We start from the raw sequence: 18,542 nt of genomic DNA, 5'->3' as shown, positions 1-18,542 counted from the left end.
AACTTTGTACACAGAAACCCTGAAAAACTTAGAAGTCCCTGATTGTGTTGCTGTTGGGTCAGTAACTGAACCAAATTAAGTTAGTTGCTAGGGTCAGGAGCTTACACGTTTTGAAGATGGGGAACATTTTGAAATGTGTGCATAGGTAAGGATATAGTTACCCATCAGTGTCACATCTAGATACCTCCATTCATCACTCATTATCTGTGTCTGCTCTGAGAATTACCTTTTCCCAGACTGAAACAACTGCCTTTCCTAAGAAAAGGAATAGTCAGTGATTAACATTTATCTAGAAATTTTGTTTACTAAAAATTATTGTATGTTTTAGTAGTGGAACAATGAGTCTAGAAAAGAACATGTAAGGATAATAAAGAAAATGATTTTTTAATGAGAATACTAATTCAGCAAAAACTGAGGTTTTGCTGTTGTGATGGCATGTCTCTCTTGAAGATGATTTATTCTCTAAAACCAGCATGAGCCTCTGCATGTGGCTGTGTCTCACAGCAAGCAGCTTCAGAATTCTCTGGTAAGCTCTGGAGGCCCATGATAATTTCAAAATTAGCTTGCCTTGATGCCACAAAGCAAATTATATTGACTACCAGTTCACATGATCAGCAGGGGTAGGCGGTGCGATAGTGAGTGGAAGATAAGGAAATATCTTGTTGTAACTTTTAAACTGATTCATAACTTTTAAGTTACGTTATGAAATGCATGGTAGTATATACACTGCTTTAAACGATCCATTTCTAAAAAAAAAAAAAAAAAAAAACCCACAGCTGTATCTTCCTTGTACACAGCTGAAAGTTACAGCTCAGAGTGCTGAAGCACACTTGTTCATGGGTATTAACATGGGCTATGTTTCCAAAAGACTGAAAAATAAGTTTCTGATTTTACTTCCACCACACACAGAATACAGTAAATATGAAGTCACGGTTTGGCTTCAGTCTTTTTATAGTTTTGGCTATCAATAGGACAGTGACCTTCTCTCGCCATTGAAGTTTTAATACTTAATTTTGTTAATTTACCATTAGACCATGGAGCTGCCAGAGTCCCAGAAGATAGTGTTGTTAAAGTAGCATGGGTGCTAAAATGCAGTGATTGTGGTAAATGAGTTCTAGAAGGAGAACGAAGGAGGGAGGGGAAAAAAAAAATCCAACAAAAACTTCCCAATGCAGAGAAATGCTTACACCCTCTTAATTGTAGGAATCTGTTGTATAGACAGCTGTGGCTTGGCAATGCAGAGTTAAGCAGCTTTACAGAGACGATAACAAAGCCTTCTTCTGTTCTCGCTTTTACTTCTTATTTTGGGAAAAATAATTATTATCAATTGTTTTATGGGGAGAATATTATCCAACAATTTAATTTTCAAACATGGTGGGGAGATGTGCAATTTTGTATAGTAAATAAATTCTTGGTACTGTCTAGTGTGTTTCTTGAGGGAAAAGGAAAGTACGATGTTTGTTCTCTGTAATCTTGTTTAGAGCCAAGTAAGTAGTCTTGATGTTTAATGTCCAATGAATAAACTCTGAGGGCCTAACGCTTGCACTGTGGACAGTTATGGGAGGCATTATTGTCACTATTTTATCAGCTTTTAATGAAGTGTGAAATATTAAAGCTCCAGCCTGTGTGATATCCCTTCTCTGAGACTGTGGCGTGGAGCTGAGACCCTGATGTTACAAAAGCAGAATGCTGAAATATTTCTGGCTTCTGAAATGTTATACGAGCCTAATGTACCCTTTTTCTTTGCTCTCTCATTTAATAAAGTTGCATGAAGACTTACAGTGCAAGAACCGACTCAGTGGTAGCTTAGCTAAAAGCTTTTAGTTGCTTTAGGATTTCTCTCTGTTTCTGCAACACTGTGAGAGTAGTGCCGACACTTGGTGCCAGTCACTGCAATGATTCATAGTGGCTTGGGTTTCTTGCTGAGAATTAATAATGACAGCTCTGTTCAGAAGTTTGTGAAATTGGAGAGATCTGGCAAAGTACAAAGAGAAAGCAAATAGGCTAATGCTGTGTGTAGGCTTAAACCTAAAGAAATTTGTTAGCTGATGCAGGGTTAAACTGCTACAGCACGAGGTATCTCATATACTCATAGGGGTTTTGAAAATTTGAAAGTGGTGAAAATAAATGCTTTGATTCGTTTCACCTGCAAGATGACGGAGCGGTGTATGCTGATTGTGTTATCATAGGGAGGATGCTTCAAAAAGAGAAAAACTTACTTGAATGTAATTTGCATTTAGAGAGCAGTACACGTGACTCCTTCAGACAATTATTTTCCTCTGCTGGTCTCTTTGTTGTTATTACAGAGCTCTAAACTGGGCTTACCTCACTTTTCCATTCTTGGGGGAGAAAGCTGAATTCAGTTTAACAGTCTTGTTCCTCAGCTGTAAATGTCAGAGTTACAGTTTGGAAATCCTGATTGTGTTTCTTTTAAAACTGATATTCAGATTCCACCCCAACCTCTGCCCTCCCAACCTACCCCTAACTTGTCTGTTTTAATTAAAAAAAAAAATAAAAAAAATCAGGAGTAACTTTTTTGCAAAAGTTTTAATTGTGATTTTAATTGTGAAAATCTAAACTTGGGTTTTAAATATGATTTATGTCGCTGTGTAGCTTTGTTTTTTTATTATGCTTTTTTAAAACAATGTTGTGTTTGCACGTTTATAAGAAAGTAATACTGTCTTCGGCGCTCTTCCATTCCATGTGTTCTTGAATAGCGTCTTCTCCTGGCAGTGTTTTCTAAAAGTTTACACATGATTGCATATATCCATTCAGTTTTTATTTAGGTTAAATGTATTATTTACAGTAAAAACAACTTCTTGAATCTTTCCATGAGGATGTTTAGCAACATGTACTCTTTTTTTTTGTTTGTTTTGATTTGGGGTTGGATTAATATCAGTGACACCATTTAAAAATTGCGGTAGAGTAGGGCTAATATAAGGTTACATTCCTTGTTCATCTTTAGTAACACCTTTTCCCTGCTTCTCTCCTTGCATAGTTAATTAAAAATGATAATATGCTCTTTCAGATATATCATCTCTCGATATGTATCATAACAGTACTTTATTCCAGTGACAAGGAAGAGGTCATGTTTATTCGACTGAAAAAATGTAAAGGAAGAAGTTGGGCAGCAAACACGCTTTTTAGCAATATCATGTCAAATATGGAGCAATTTATACATCTGTGCTTATCACAATTTCTTGGAGAAGTTGTAGAAACATTCTGTCTTAAATGTGGAAGAAAGCTCGCAGGAATAGGATCTTTTGATCTTATGCCTATCACCATCACCCTTTTACTATATTACTAAAGAAATAGTGCATTGTTTTCTCTGCATTTGAAAATAAATTGGAAATGTCTGTTGTTGTAGTTAAGTTGCAATGAAATTCATTTAATCTTCAAGAAAACAGTCTTGTGAAAGCTAGACTTGTATTCATACACATTTGCTCTGACATGGAAGGAATAAAGTGGATACCTTTTGTTCCTTTGATTTTAAAGAGCTGTGTACTCTTACATGAAAACATACTAAAAAAATAGTTGTTAGCATAAGGATATTTGTGTATTTATTTTTCGGAGGGGAGGGAGTAACATACTTTACTGTGGAGACTAGTTGAAACTGTAGAATATCACCAGGTAGAACACACATTGGAAAAGCAAGATCATCTCATTATCAATTCAACATTATGAATAGGCAAATCTACTGACTTCTGCTCGTATTTAAAGCTCACAGCAACCTGGGTTAGTTAAGATTATTCCAAATCCTGTATGTTTAGGGTAAGATTCCTTATAACCTTGCCACTAAATAACAAACAATGAGACAGGAGGTTTTGGAGGGGATTTTAAGAATGGTAGTGTAATTTAACCTTTTTTTTTTTTTTTTTTTAATGGTTAAATAAGTGTAAAGGTTTAAGGTTTAAACTGATTGAGGAAACTTGTTATGTCTTCAAAAATTGTCAGGAAGGGGATTAATGTTGCTATATTTATTCCAGGTACCATGACTGAGTAATAAAAAGATTGGCAATATGCGTAAATGCCTCCTGTGAGTCTGCTCCTCTTGCATGCTTGTCATCTATAGTAAAGGTGAATTTTCATGGAGCCCTTTTGAACACATTATCAGCAACTTGTACCCAAAACATGTTCTGTCGTATTCCGTAAGCATGAAATGCTGTGCCTTGGTGAGAGGAATGTGAGTTTGTGCAAGAGGGCTGGGGAGCAGGAGGGATGCAGGTACACTTAACAGGGAGGAAAGCGCACTTAAAAATGCATCTGTATTGTTCGTAAAAAGGTGGCAAGATATGCCTGTATATTTTCGGTATACCCATGGAAGTCCATGAGAATTTTAGTATTCAAAATACGGAAATAAATAATGAAGTCACTTGCTTCTGTCAGTTTTGTCTGGAGTTTCTAATCCTTCCTTTCCCTAAGCTCCATCAAGGGCACATTAAAATGCCAGTTACTCTGTCAGTAATGGAGGCGGTGTGCAAATATGCCATCTGAATGTGTAGTAACTAATAACTCGAAGCAGGTGAGGCTTATTTTCAGTTCCAGTTGTTTATCTGGAGCTATACTTATTACTGAGCACCTATCTTTTTTTAAGTAAATGGCACAAATGATAGATATGCTAATTTCCATGTAACTATAGCATCCGTCTATGCCAACTGCTTGTAAAGCAGTCTTAAAATATATGAAAAACAATTTTGTGCCTTCCCAGAGTTCGCTTTTAATAATGAAATGTAGCAATACATTTAGCCTTGTCCCCTCCCAGAATTGACAATTTGTAGGTTGTTTCTTCGATAATTTGATGTAGTCGCTCAGTTTTCCCTGTCAAAAAGTAACTCCTCCTTACGTCCAGTTGGCTGCCTCTGTGAATCATAAGGATGTTTTGAACCCTCTGATCAGTGTGAACAGCACCTGTTCAGAAGGTGAAGGTTTGAGATATCTCTGTGAGCTTACTATTTTAATCGTTGACGTTTATTTAATTTGCATCCAAATATTGTGTTAAAATGTGAATATAATGACTTCTCATTAAGTCGTCATCTTCCATATTCTCAAGATGTACAGGCTGAAACAAATTTCGAATGTTGTACAGATGATTTGAGATAGGCAAAGTGCACGCATCTCTCCCTGCTGCATCTTTTGCCCCAAACTCTTTTTGCAAAATTGATGTTACTCATTTGCATATGATGACTGAAACATGGCTAAGTTTTCTCAAACCTTTTGTAATGCTAAATCTTGATTAAACCCATACTTGCATCTAAACTTGGATTTCCCATTCTCTTCTTAAAATAACTCCATCTAGATTTCTTACTGTTGGTTTGTGAAGTTCATTTTTGCATATCTAATATACATAAGCACTGGAGTAACTTAATTTGGGAAACACAAATGACTATTTTTTATGCCATTAAAAATAAAACAAAAAGAGACGTCCACACCTTCCTCCTGCTACCCCTCTTTTAGCAATGACTGGCTCAACTTTTGATTTTTAAATTCATACAGTATTTAAGCCAGATTTGGAGGCAGCTGGAGAACTTTTTGAATGGAGCCTAGCTGCATGCATCTTTAATCTTCATGTGCCTTGGCTTGTATCTCCAAAATAGCCTGCTCTGTTTGAAAAGCAACCTTGTAGGTAGAAAATGGGCAGTTAAACTACAGTATTTCCTTGAAAATCCCCTATTGATGCCAAGAGTTGGTTATTAGTTGCTCCTGCATGTTTTGACTTGCTGGGTAACCTCACACGCCAGTAGTTATTTCAGAGCCTACCACCTTTCCCTTTCAGACTTGGAGGAAAGGTGGGGGAAACATCAGATTGTGATGACGGGGATTTAGGATGTTTTATTTAGCACCCTTTAAGGTGTCTTATTTCGGAGCTGGGAAAAGGGATTAAATTCACTAATGAATTTTTATAAGAGAACAGATTAACCTGTTCTGTTAAGCTAAAAGCACAATTTAGAAATGGAAATTGGAAGATAATATTGCTGTATTAGATTTTTATTTTTTTTCCCAACTGAAATCAAAATCTCACTGTGCTAGGATACACCCCTTTTGTGGGAACCCTTGGCTCAAGATAATTTTTGTTGTTATGGGAATGTTTGATGATAGTTGAAGTTTGCACTGTTTGCACTGAAGCTAGTGCAAATGAAGGTACTCGAGTGTGTCCAGATGAGCAACACTCACATTTTAGATTGCACTGTAAATGTTTAAACGTCAATCTTGTTTAGGAAACAATGGGAGAAAAATGAAAGATGGGAAAATTATTAATATCGTGGGTCAGCCACAAAGTTGGAAATAAAGCTGCGTTCTCTTAATTCCCATACTAATGCCTTCCATCATTGAAGAGTACGATAAATCACTTGAGTGTGTTGATCTGTGAAAATAATTGGATTTGCTTTTAAATAGGCAGCATAACTTGCTAGGCCAGCTGTTAGAACCTGTGGATTTCACTTGCTGTGCTCTGTTCTCCTTACCTTAGCAGAATGACCTCACGGCTGAAGGAACAATATTTTGACTTATTCCAAGTGTATAAGTGTTGTAAGGAGAATCAAATCCAGGGATCTGCTTTTGAAAAGCCTTATGGATCTTTAGCTCCGATTTAAATTGTTTGGACCCAATCTCTTCTGTGAACTGGGCTGAATTGTGGAAGAAAGGCATGTCTAATGCTTAGAAACGATACAAACACTTTCCTTTGCTGGTTTTTCTCAGCTAAGTTAGTTGATTTGAAAAGAAGCCACTTCCTAAAACTGCTTTCTTTTTTTGTTTCTTGCACAATGAGTATAGTACAGCTATAGACTAAAATATTTTTTATTAGCAAAAAACTTAATGCTACTACACCAAGGACAAAACTGACAAGGACAGTTAGCCTTAGGCAGTGTTTTCCAACATATCAGTTACGCATTACAACCTGCATTGTTGAAGCATTCAGTTCAACTCCCCGTGCTTATTTGTGAAAAGGACTGAAATGAATGTGATTTGTTGCACAATGTTTGGAACTGGTTTCTTTTAATCGCAGTGGCATTTTATGGTTGTACTGGAGGTTTGTTGATGGACACTGGATAGATAAAGAGGAGTTGCATCTTTCTGGAAGTGATATGGAGACAAAGGTCTATATGAAGGAAGAGCAAGAGGGCCAGGTGCATGTAAAGTTTTTGTAAAAGTTTATTTTTAAGGTTTGATTTTCAATTCAAATAAATGTTATCTGCCCTTAGTGGTGTAGTCACTATATGTTTCTTATTTTATCATGGAGGCTGTGGTAAGGTTGGGCCTTAAAGGGTTTAAAGAGAGAATGGACTTAAGGAGTAAAGGAGAAGAATGCTTTTAGGGTTTCTGTAAACTTGTGTGCTTTCTTTCCTATATTGAGGCTGTTGTAGGAACAGAATGCAGTCTTCATTCTCAGGAAACATCAGCATTCGTGAAATTATCAACCAGTATGTATTTTTTTTTTTTTTTTGGTATTATTTCTGGGTTGATTTTTAAGATACTTTGTTTGACTTCTAGAAACTCCAGAGTGTGTGATCTGTTCAGAGCAACCTTTCCCTGCTGGTGTGTTGCAGTAACTAGCCAGCAGAGGCACCAGGCTGGGAGCTTCACTCTTACAGGAGGCAGATGCTTGAGGCCAGGTATCCTGTAGGTTTTCTTGGCGTGTTTTTTATTTCTGTTTTAATTAGGGCCGTTATTCTTTGAGACTTTTTTTTTTCCTCCTTCCTACTAAGCCAGTAAAAACTGGTGTTGGTGTGCAAGGTGCGTTGTCTTTCTCAATCTTTGCTACCTTTGGAAACGAAATTGGTAAATATTAGGCAGTGACAAGTGTAGAACTCAGATGGAAATTTTGGTGGAGTTACGTTTGAATTATTATAGTTAAGTTGTGTTAGGAGGTAGAGAAAGTGTTTTCCCCATAACATTTATTTGATGTATTTTATGAAAAGGAAGTCTTATTCTGTATTCTTTTAATAGTGAGAGATTATAGATGTCGTCTTCTAACGGACATGAGAAAGCACCTGAGTTGTCATAGGCACTTCCTCTTTGTGCAGTAAATTCTCTTCAAGGCTAGGTGAGGCGAGCTAGAAACAGTTAAGTAGTTGTGATTTCTTTTTTTTTTTCTCCTTTCTTAAGATGTCATTGGCAAAATATTGACAGTGAGTGATAGTAAATGGACACTGGTATTTAAAAGAGTTAGATCTGGGCTGCCCTATGTAGCAAGGAGGAATGAGCCAGCTTTCTCCTTAAGTGGTAAGTAAAACCGTAGTGATGGTGTTTGCTAAGAGAAGGAGAGATGTGTTGTACTGTTTATAGAAGGCTGAATGTATTTACCTTATTTTTCCTCTATATGCATGATATGAATTTTTAAGGAATATGTTTTGGAGTTGCGTAATATCCTGCGGAACGAGTAGCTATCTTTTTATTTTAGACTTCTGAAAATGTGAATACTTGGCAGTCTTTGGGCCTGTGTAGTTTTTGCTCCATATCCATGCACTCTCTTTATAATTTGCTTCAGTTCATTCTAGTATGGCAGCTTTTCAGAGCAATGCTTTGTCCTTTAGAGTTGCGTCCAGCCCTAGGCAGTGTGGAAGTGCCTGATTATTGTGTCAGCAACTTTCTAACCTCAAAAGCTCCATGTACACCTTGGGGCTAGTGACAAATGTCTTTGTGATTGTCTTGCACAAAACTGTATTTGTGAATTCTCTGACTCGTAAATTTTGTCATATATCTTAAGAAACAGAAACAGTCCCATTCTCAGAGTAAGTCAGTGGGGAAAGCACTTTTACAGAAGCTCAGCATGCTAAGCTCCTGACATCTATCTGCTGGGCAAGTAAAGTTGTGTGGCTTATAAGTACTGTTCTCTGAAACTTGAGAACAGAAGAAACTTTTTGGTTTCTTTATTTTTTTTAGATGAGAATGGTTTCCTGACTAAGATTCAATTCTGCTTGCCATACAAAGAACTTCTTTCTCAATACACTGTCTTCTGTAATGTGCAGGAATCCTGCTTTTGATGCAGGTTTGGTAGATATTTCTTCCATACGGCAAGACTTTGGAAATGACTTGTTGGGACGCTCTAGTACATGGAAATTGTCCACTTGAAACGGATGAAAAGCAAAATCTTGCTCTGTCTAAACATTAAGATTTCTTCTGCTGCTAAACCAGGACTGGTGCTTTAACACCTTAGGGAGAAAATGACCATCTGCAGGGAAGCTGGGTATCTCATAAGTGTCAAGCAGGTGGTTACAGCACTTTCCCATTTTGTTTTTAAATGCCCCCACAACTTATACTATTCTTTAGAGAACTGAACATGATTTCCTCCTTTTGAACTTCTGTCTTCTTGTTTGCATACCTGCCCAAATTTGTCATGGGTTATAGGTCTGCTTTTAACAGCCTTAGGAGCTCCGAGAGTTATTGTATAAAAGATGTAGGTGCACAAAATAGTACGTAGTGGAGAAGATTCATTTTAATCAGGTATTAGGCTGCTTTTTCAAAAGCAAATGAGACTAATTTATATTTATAGATACAGACAAAAATGATTTGAAAGATTTTGTCTTTAACTGTAATGTAGTGTATGTTAATTTCCTTTAAATATTCACTTAGACGTAACTATTACAAAACAGATTTGGAGTTTATAATGGTTTTCTTTATGGAAAACTGGTGAGAGACTTGATAATTTCTCCCAAATTACTTTTAAATGTATTTCAGAGGTTGTGTAGCTTTTGTCTGACGTAATTTCAATAGTCAAGAATGAAGTTTCTGCAAAGGTCTTAATTTTTGAGCCAAAAAAATACTGTTTGATGAGAAATCCAGATACTACAAATTGAATTTTGATCTGTTAATGGAAAGGTCTTTTTGAGAGGATGTTTAGTCATGATATGAAGTGTCTTTAGGAGCTGTTATGAATTTGTCTATCACTTCAGGTACTTGAATATTCTCTACACATGGAGTTTAGAGCTACAGGCATCTCCTGTTAACAGGAGCATTGGCTCAGGCCCCTCAGTGAGTGTCAATTCTGATCTTAAAATCCAAGGAATCCTATGGCTAGAGTCCAATTAACTTAAAGTATGAAGCCACTTTAATTGTTAGCCAGGTCTCCAGTATTCTCCCTAGTTTTGTAATTGGAAAGCTGTTAAATCCCACTTATATTGAGAACTGTAGAGGAAAAAATTCTTCATGAACCCACTGAAATCGACATCTGGAATTCAAAGACGTCGGCACTGCAAGATGTCAAGACGATGCACCCACTGCAGACCGGCAGGAGAGTGTCGGGCAACCTGGCTGGTGAGCTGGACAGATCCACTAGCAGAATATTTTTCTGATGTCACCAAAAATTGCTAGACGTAATGTCAGTCATAAAGCTAGAGTACATAAAAGAGAGGAAATAAATAGCTAAATAGTTTTAGAAACAGCTATACTAGCTGGGTTTAATGTACTGTTGCTTTACAATGCATTTTTTCCGAGATAAAACAGGCAAAACCGCAGCTTATAGATGTTGTGTTTTTGGAGTTTTTTTGGTAATAAATCCAAATGTGCTGCTTTTATCTTTTGCATTAGGAAGATACATTGTGGTGATATAAATGTCAGCTTCAGTATCCCTAAAACTTAATTTCTCTGAGAAGCGCATGGACAATAGCAGCTGGGATGTGGCACTATGTGGGACGCTAATAGATTGTATCTGCTTATTTTTCTGTGCTAACATCACATGGACTGTAGTGTGGCAGTGCTAGGTTTAACTCCTCGTGTAACACATGGGTTTTTATGTTTGAATGATAAGAAACAGTTACTGTCCTCATGTTCAAAAAGTTTTAAACTTGAAATATTGCACTGTTTTTATGCTGGTTTCTACTTTTGAATATAAATGCCATTTGAAAACTGTAATTCCTTCAGAACAAGAGTTAATATTTATTAGACTTGTAGCTCTGCTAAGATAATCAGGCATGATCTCCAAGCATTGGCACTGATGTACAGTGGAAGTCAAGTAATGTAGCCCTTTTAGAAGGTAAAGGGTAAGTAGCCTTGCCCTCACTTCTATCTTTTGTATTAAGTGATGTAAACGCTTCTTACTCCATAATTTCCTAATAGTTGTTATATGAAACCTACTCGGGTACGTGGAATTAAACTTGATGTATTTCTTCTCAGAATGGTTTTGTGGGTTCCAAGTTATTCAAACGTTGCTTGAATGAAAATCACCGATCGACTTTTGCCTAAGTCTTCACCAGCAAGCACTCTAGCCACACTGCCGAAGTCATGGAAGGCAAAGGCAGGGACTGGGAGAATGAAGAACCACCTACTGTAGGAGATCAGGTTTCAGACCATCATAGGAACCTGAAGGTGCACAAGTCCATGGGACCTGATGAGATGTATCTGAGGGTCCTGAAGGAACTGGCAGATGAAGTTGCTGAACCACTGTCCATTGTATTTGAGAAGTTGTGGCAGTCTGGTGAAGTTTCGGCTGACTGGAAATGGGGGAACATAACCCCCATTTTTAAAAAGAGAAAAAAGGAAGACCTGGGCAACTACAGGCCAGTGATTCTCACCTTCGTGCCTGGCAAAACCATGGAGCAGATCCTGCTGGAAACTATGCTAAGACGTGGAAGACAGAGATGTCTGGGACAACTAGCACAGGTTCACAAAGGGCAAGTCATGCCTGACAAATGTTGGTTGTCTCTTACGATGGAGTTACAGCATTGGTGGATAAGGGAAGAACGGCTGATGCCATCTACTTGGATTGGTACAAACCCTTCAGTGCTGTCCTGCACGACTTCCTTGTCTCTGTATTGGAGAGACGTGTGTGTGATGAATGGACTCTTTGGTGGATAAGGAACTGGCTGGATGGTCTCATGCAAAGAGTTGCGGTCAGCTGCTTAATGTCAAGTTGGAGACCATGGTGAGTGGTGCTCCTCAAGGGTTGGTCAGGGGACCAGTGCTGTTTAACATCTTTGGTGACATGGACAGGGGAATTGAGTCCACCATAAGCAAGTTTGCCAATGACACCAAGCTGTGTGGTGTGGTCAACACGCTGGAGGTAAGGGATGCCATCTGGAGGGACTTTGAGAGGCAGGCCACTGTGAACCTGATGAAGTTCCACGAGGCCAAGTGCAAGGTCCTCAACATGGGTTGAGGCAATCCCAAGCACAAATACAGGCTGGGTAGAGAATGGATCAAGAGCAGCCCTGAGGAGAAGGATTTGAGTTTCTCATCAGCCAGTACCCCCAACATGAGCTCACAGTGTGCCCAGAAAAGCCAGCCGTATCCTGGGCTACATCAAAAGAAGCATGGCCAGCAGGTTGAAGGTGATTCTCCCCATCTACTCTGCTCTCCTGGAACCCCACCTAGAGTGCTGCATTCAGCTCTGGGGCCCCAACATAAGAAGGACGTGGACCTGTTAGAGTGAGCTTGGAGAAAGGAGATCAGAGGGCTGGAGCACCTCTTTTGTGAAGACAGGCTGAGGGAGTTGGGGTTGTTCAGCCTGGAGAAGAGGAGGCTCTGGGGAGATGTTACAGTGGCCTTACAGTGCCTAAAGGGGGCCTACAGGAAAGCTGGGGAGGGACTCTTTGACAGGGAGTGTAGTGATAGGGCAAGGAATAATGGCTTTAAACTAAAAGAAGGTAGATTTAGATGAGATGTTTGGAAGAAATTCTTCTCTCAAAGGGTGGTGAGGCACTGGCACGGGCTGCCCAGGGAAGCTGTGGATGCCCCATCCCTGGAGGTGTTCAAGGCCAGGTTGGATGGGGCTTTGGGCAGCCTGGTCTGGGTGATAGTGTCCCTGCCCATGGCAGGGTGGTGGAGGATTTAGATGATCTTTAAGGTATTTTTCAACCCAAAACCATTCTATGGTTTTGGAAGCCTTGCAGGTTATAGGATCTTCTCCTTCACCTTCATAGTTTGTTTGTATCTTTAAAAGTTGGCTGTTTGGCTGGCTTTAAATGTGTATGCAATTTCTCTTTTCAGGAACATGTTTTTAAACAGAAAATGAATTATAGCACTTAACAAATAGTTAGCTTCCCTTCTGACCTCTCCTTAGCTAGCAGGAGACCCACTTAACTGACACACATACTGTCATTTTGAGCCTGAGCTTTCAAAAATATTATAGTGGGTCAGATGTCTCCAAAATTTCATTACATCCTTTATTTGACTTTAAAATATTAATGATCTGCTCATGCAATATGCTGATTAAGACTAGAAAATGCTGAGACAAAAAGTTCATTTTTACCACTTCTGGTACTCAGGGCTTCTCTGTGTTTAGTTACACATCTCACACCTTATTAAACATTCGGAGACCTCCTGAGCTGAAGTCTGTTCTTTGAAAAGACAAGGTTTGACTAATTGAAGACATGATCTCTCACAAATTTCTGCATGAGAGGAGAAATGTGTTGTGGACTGGAATTTGACCCCAATCTGAGGCATGCAAGGGATGGGGAGTATTTTTGTTGGTGGTGTTTTTTTTTTTTTTTTTTTTTTTTTTTACAGCTGTTCCTACAACCCACAGGAGAGTATGGTATCTGCACTCTCTTGGACTTGGTGGGGGTAGTCAATCCATCTGTGAAAAAAGAGCCCTTTTCCCAGCTTCTCTGACTATTATAGAAATTTATATAACTAATTTCCAAAATATTAAAGTTGAATTTTCCTCTAAGAGTGTCTAATAGCAGTGGCAAATTCTAAGGCCACCCGGAAATGCTAGGTGCTGTAAAAATCTTGCACTAACTTGATAAAACTCTTCAGTAAGACTCAGGATAATTACTGCCATGTCAGGCTGAAAGATGAATGCAATTAACTTTGACCAGACCAGGGAGAGGAGTGTGTCTTTGAACCAAAAGTAACTGAGGAGGCCCCAGGGGAAAAAGCTCTATCCGTAGCCAGTTCTGAGGGGGAAGCTTAAACCAAGATTGATGTTGTGGTACTGGGGTATTTTCTGTTACTAGTAGGTTTGGATATGGGGTGCGTGCTGTTGTTTGAAGACTTAATAAGAGTTTGGCTCCTTCTTGGATGGACTTTGCCTTGCTGGATGGGGGGAAGGCAGCGCTCATACCTCTGACCGCAGCTTACTCTCCAGTATTGAACAAATCAGGACATCATGTGTTTGTTGATGCCACGAGAGAAATTTGCCTTTGGTGCGTGAATTCAGACTGGAAGAGCTGTTGCACCCAGAAGTACTTCAGCCTCTTTGAGACAGTCGCAGTCCCGGCTGCTCATCTCAGCTGGATTTGCTCAGTGTTTCCCAACATCCATGACTTCGTTCACACCTGCCTTGAAGGAAAGCTACTGGGCTGCACCATGCGGGTTACCTACACCTCATCCCTGCTTGGACTACTCCCCTTTCCTGGAGGTGAAGTCCTTTTTGCAGCCTCCTTATGGGCTGCTGCAGGGAAAGTTAACATCCCAGCCAGACCCAGTACACAACGTCGTTGCTGGAGGGTCCACAAAGAGGAAAAACTGCAGAGGGAGGAGTGGGGTGCACCCTCTGAAATGCTGGCTCAGCTTGGGCCCATCCCGTTGGAACCGATGGTTTTCTGTCATGTAACATCCACAATGTAGGCCTGGCCCTCAAATGTGCAACTTCTCACGTCTGTGCTTGGAAAGCAGCAAAGATAATGGATCTCTAACGTATTGTAATAAGAAATAAAATTGCTTGTTATTAGGCCTTAAGTAATTTAATGTTTGCATTGATGCTGCTTTTGTAATGGGACAAGTTAAGTTCTACAGAAGACAAGTGGGGAAAAACAGACAGCAAGAGTCACGGTGATAAGGAAGTACCTTTATTCCCCTGTGCATTCTGTTACCTTGGCTGTCTTAAAAAATATAGGTTGTTTTGAACTCTTATTTTGAAGGACTGAATTTCTTTCAATAAATCACTTAATAAATTGTTTTGTGGCATATATTTTGTAGGATGAGTTAATCTCATGTTGACTGTTTTGCCCATTATAAAAGATAAATATTTCTGTAAGAAGATTTGGTGCTTTTATTTTTTCAACAGGCCTGTGATAACCCGGACTAGAGAAGTACCTGCTTTTTTTTTTTTATTTTTTTTTAAACACTCATCTTATACTATAAATAACCTCGAAACCTGCTTTTTAAAAACTGCTGTTTTCTTTGTCTTTTCCTAATGGTCCTTAAAAGACTGTAAGCAGGCTGCTGAAGAGATATCTAGGTAGGAACATCCTGTGGTTGGGCTGATGATAACACTTCATAGCGTCATTATCTGGAGCTGCTGAGGCACTGCGCAGGAGTGAGGAAGGTCAGGTTGCTCTTCTTCATTTTTGTCTTTCTCTGGAACCTTTTCTGTGTTTCCAAGGCAAGAAATTCACCATGTTTTAGAGGCAAAACTGGCTTAGGATCCTTTACCTTGTGTTTTCATAGTTTGTGATTATATGGTCGCTGTGATTAAACATCAAATTAAGAGTGCTGCTAAAAGCAATGACCTGACCTCTGCTCTGTTTGTTTCTGCCCCCCTCTTGTGCCAGAATTAATGTTCCTGTTGCTGTGCTGTGTGAGGACTCAATAAATGATCTGACCGAAGACTAACTCTCAGATGTGCTAGTTTTTGGGCACGATCCACTTTGCTTTTTGGGCACGATCCACTTGGTGTGCGTGCAGTTGAATGAACGCTGCTTCTGGCGTAAGGGAAGTGGTGGAAAGGAAGGGCTGAAACACAGGAAGGGTGAAACAGCTTTCATTTGACAGCTGCCTGAATTTATTCAGCACTGAACAGCTGTGTAACCGCAGCTTTGAACCATCTGTGGTTTGGTAGTGTCCTCTTTCAGGGGTGCAGTTTTGGTAGACGTACCTGCAGATCCTGACTGGTGGAAAGGAAGGAAAACTCTGTCTTGCTTTTCCTTTGGGAACAGCTAATCCATGCAGTAGCCCTGTGTGTGGAGTAGACACACCAAGTGTAAAAGGAGTCCTGAATGACCAGGATTTAAGTATAGAGAACAGAGCTTGTTACAGTTGCACATGGAAAATTTCTGTAAGAGCTTTGAATTTTGTCACCGTTGATGCTATTTTCAGCATAGCCTAATGCAAGAAGTATGAAGATGAAACACACAAAGAAATAGTCTAAAATGGTTCTTGGGAGTGTTCTTTGAAGGACCAAATTCATACAACTTAGGTTGTGCACACAAAGAACAGAGCTGAAAACCTTTTGCAGTCTGTTTGATAGCAGAGAGCAACCTGAATTCGAAGACCTTATAATTTTTGGTTTAGCAAACTTCAAATTGAGTTGACCCAAGTCAGAACTTTTAAATGTTGTCTGAGAACTTCTGTTGCAAATTCCGAGTGTTTGGGTGCAGATCATGTAAACTAGGGTCAAGTGGAAAATAACCAGGTGGCTTTGAAATCTGCCTTTTTTTGCACATTAATCTTTAGTTTTGAATAAAATTTTTCATGGATAATAGAAAATCAGACCACAATGAATCCCCTTTAGGAATCTTCATCCATACTACCCAATTATTAAAATGAAGAGGAACTCTCTAAATTGGAAAAAATAAAAAATTTCCACACCTGCTTTTGTTTGCAGTGGTCTTGCACAGGCATAGCTACAGAGCAAATTTTGTCCTGCACTTGAAGCTTGGTTAAAAAGTGTTGGGATTTTGTTTTGTTTTGTTTTGCTAAGGCATGAATTGGAATAGAAAAATGTTTCTCCCAAGTTCTGTGAAGTTGATTCAATAAATAAAAAAATAGTAAATTTATATTCCTTCGAAAAGGGGTGGGTGGTGGTGTGTTTTTTTTTAAGACTAAATGTATACAGGATTGAGCTATTAAGGAAGATGACTTCTTTGCACTCATTTCAAACTGTAGCTGAGTTTTAAAAGAAAACCAGCAGTAAAGCACATATGGTTATTTTCAGAATCAGGAAGTGCAGAGGGTGCCTTCAGTCTCATGCTCTAGTGTATCTACATTGTGGATCGGTACACAGTAGTTATGATAAATGTTATATGTAATACTGATATAAAAAAAAATGCTACAGGACCTCAAAGCACCCTAAAGCAAAAATAAATAAATTCAGATGTAGCTCACAGGTGTAGGTTAAAAAATAATATATATATATATATGTAAAAGCATATTGCCAGTGGGGGCAGGCACTTGTAAGAGGTATTTTGCGTGTCCTGCGTTTCTGAAGCAGGGCAGCCGCTGATTTTTCTGCTTCTCTGCACGCCCCCCAAGCCCCCATCACAACTGCTTTGTATGGTGGCAGGGTGATGGGTAAGGCTGTCTGAGAGGAAAGACATCTGTGAAACAAACGTGGTGCTCAGTAATTTTTCACTGGTGTGCTGATGCAGTCAGGTTCTTTCTAGACAAACCAGCAGCCAGGTCAGCCAGAAAGGAATTGTAAATGACAAAGACTAACACAACAGAGCTTAAAAGCAAACAAAAACCTCTCCCTCCCCCACCAAGCTACCACAACCAACGGCATGAAAAAAGGAACCCCAAGGAAAGTGTCTCCTCCTTTCTCCAGATCCTCAGAGTGCAGAGACTGAAACTGTGATGCTCGTGAGAGTAGGCAGAGGTAGGCTCTTTCACAAGGAAGAAGTAGGAAACATCCTTTGACCCTAGCTTGCTTTCATTAGATTATTTCTCCCTAAAGCACACTGTTATAGAGCGCGCAGTCTGGGGCTCTGGAATTGAACCAACTCCTACAGGATGCTTCTCAGAAGCGAGTTACACCTCGATGATGAGAAATAAGATTGTTATGACACAGGAAAGTGAAAAAGATTGAGAAGTGCAAGCATGGGGTAAACTCAAGCATACAATGTGAGTTTATTTTAGTAACATGCGTGCCGGGCTGATGCCATAATTGGTGTTTTGATGGAGTATGGTGAATGGAGAACTTAAGGTACAAAGGGACCTCCAGGGGTCATCTAGTCCAACCTCTAGCTCAAAGCACATATGTACTTCATGAATACAGAGTGATGCCAGTCTCCCAAAAGGGATTGATGGCCTGGACTTGCATCATTTAAATAAAAGTGTAACGCTTGTATTCCCATTTGTATTACTTAGTATCCCTGTCTTAACCCAATGCGCATGCCATCAGTCTTAATAAGTTCGCTCATATACTTGACAATTTATTTTCCTGGGCTAGAAAGCTCCATCCATTGTTTCCAAAATATCTTCCTAAAATGCCACAGTGTTGTTTTTTGTGAAACTCTCCTGTGTTAACATTGCTGTGGCTCCACTAGCCCTAACAGCCAGAAGAGCAGTGCTGTATGCAAACAGTTTTCGTTACCGTGTTGTCTTCCCACTCTTACTGTGCTAGTAGGTGACCAGTGCTTTCCTCTTGTGCACCCAACCATTATTAACTGCAGTAGATGTGAGCAGGCACTACAACAAGGAGATAAATGTTTTCATTTGTCCATCTGCAAGGTCTTATTCCAGTGTGAAAAACTCTTAAATCGAGCATGGCAGTGGCAGTGCTTGAGATGAGTTCTTTCTTAGGCAAGTCTAGTCCAGAGCTGCTACTAAACTTGTATTTTTTTTAATTAATATCTTTTTGTGAGTGAGGAGTGCAAATCTTCCTGTATTTTCTCTCGAATGTTAGCCCTGTTTATTCTCTGTACGTGTGTAAAAGATGGCAATAG

General features: G+C 39.3%; 1 protein-coding gene across 4 annotated transcripts in view; it reads left to right on the top strand.

Moving 5' to 3' along the window:
- PHF21A (PHD finger protein 21A) overlaps positions 1-18,542 on the top strand; it is a 132,416-nt gene that overhangs the window by 43,791 nt on the left and 70,083 nt on the right. The window lies entirely within an intron of this gene.

This window comes from Netta rufina (assembly GCF_964035555.1).
Source record: "Netta rufina genome assembly, chromosome: 5".
NCBI classification, from domain to species: Eukaryota; Metazoa; Chordata; class Aves; order Anseriformes; family Anatidae; genus Netta; species Netta rufina.
This window is presented reverse-complemented; position numbering and strand designations above follow the sequence as displayed.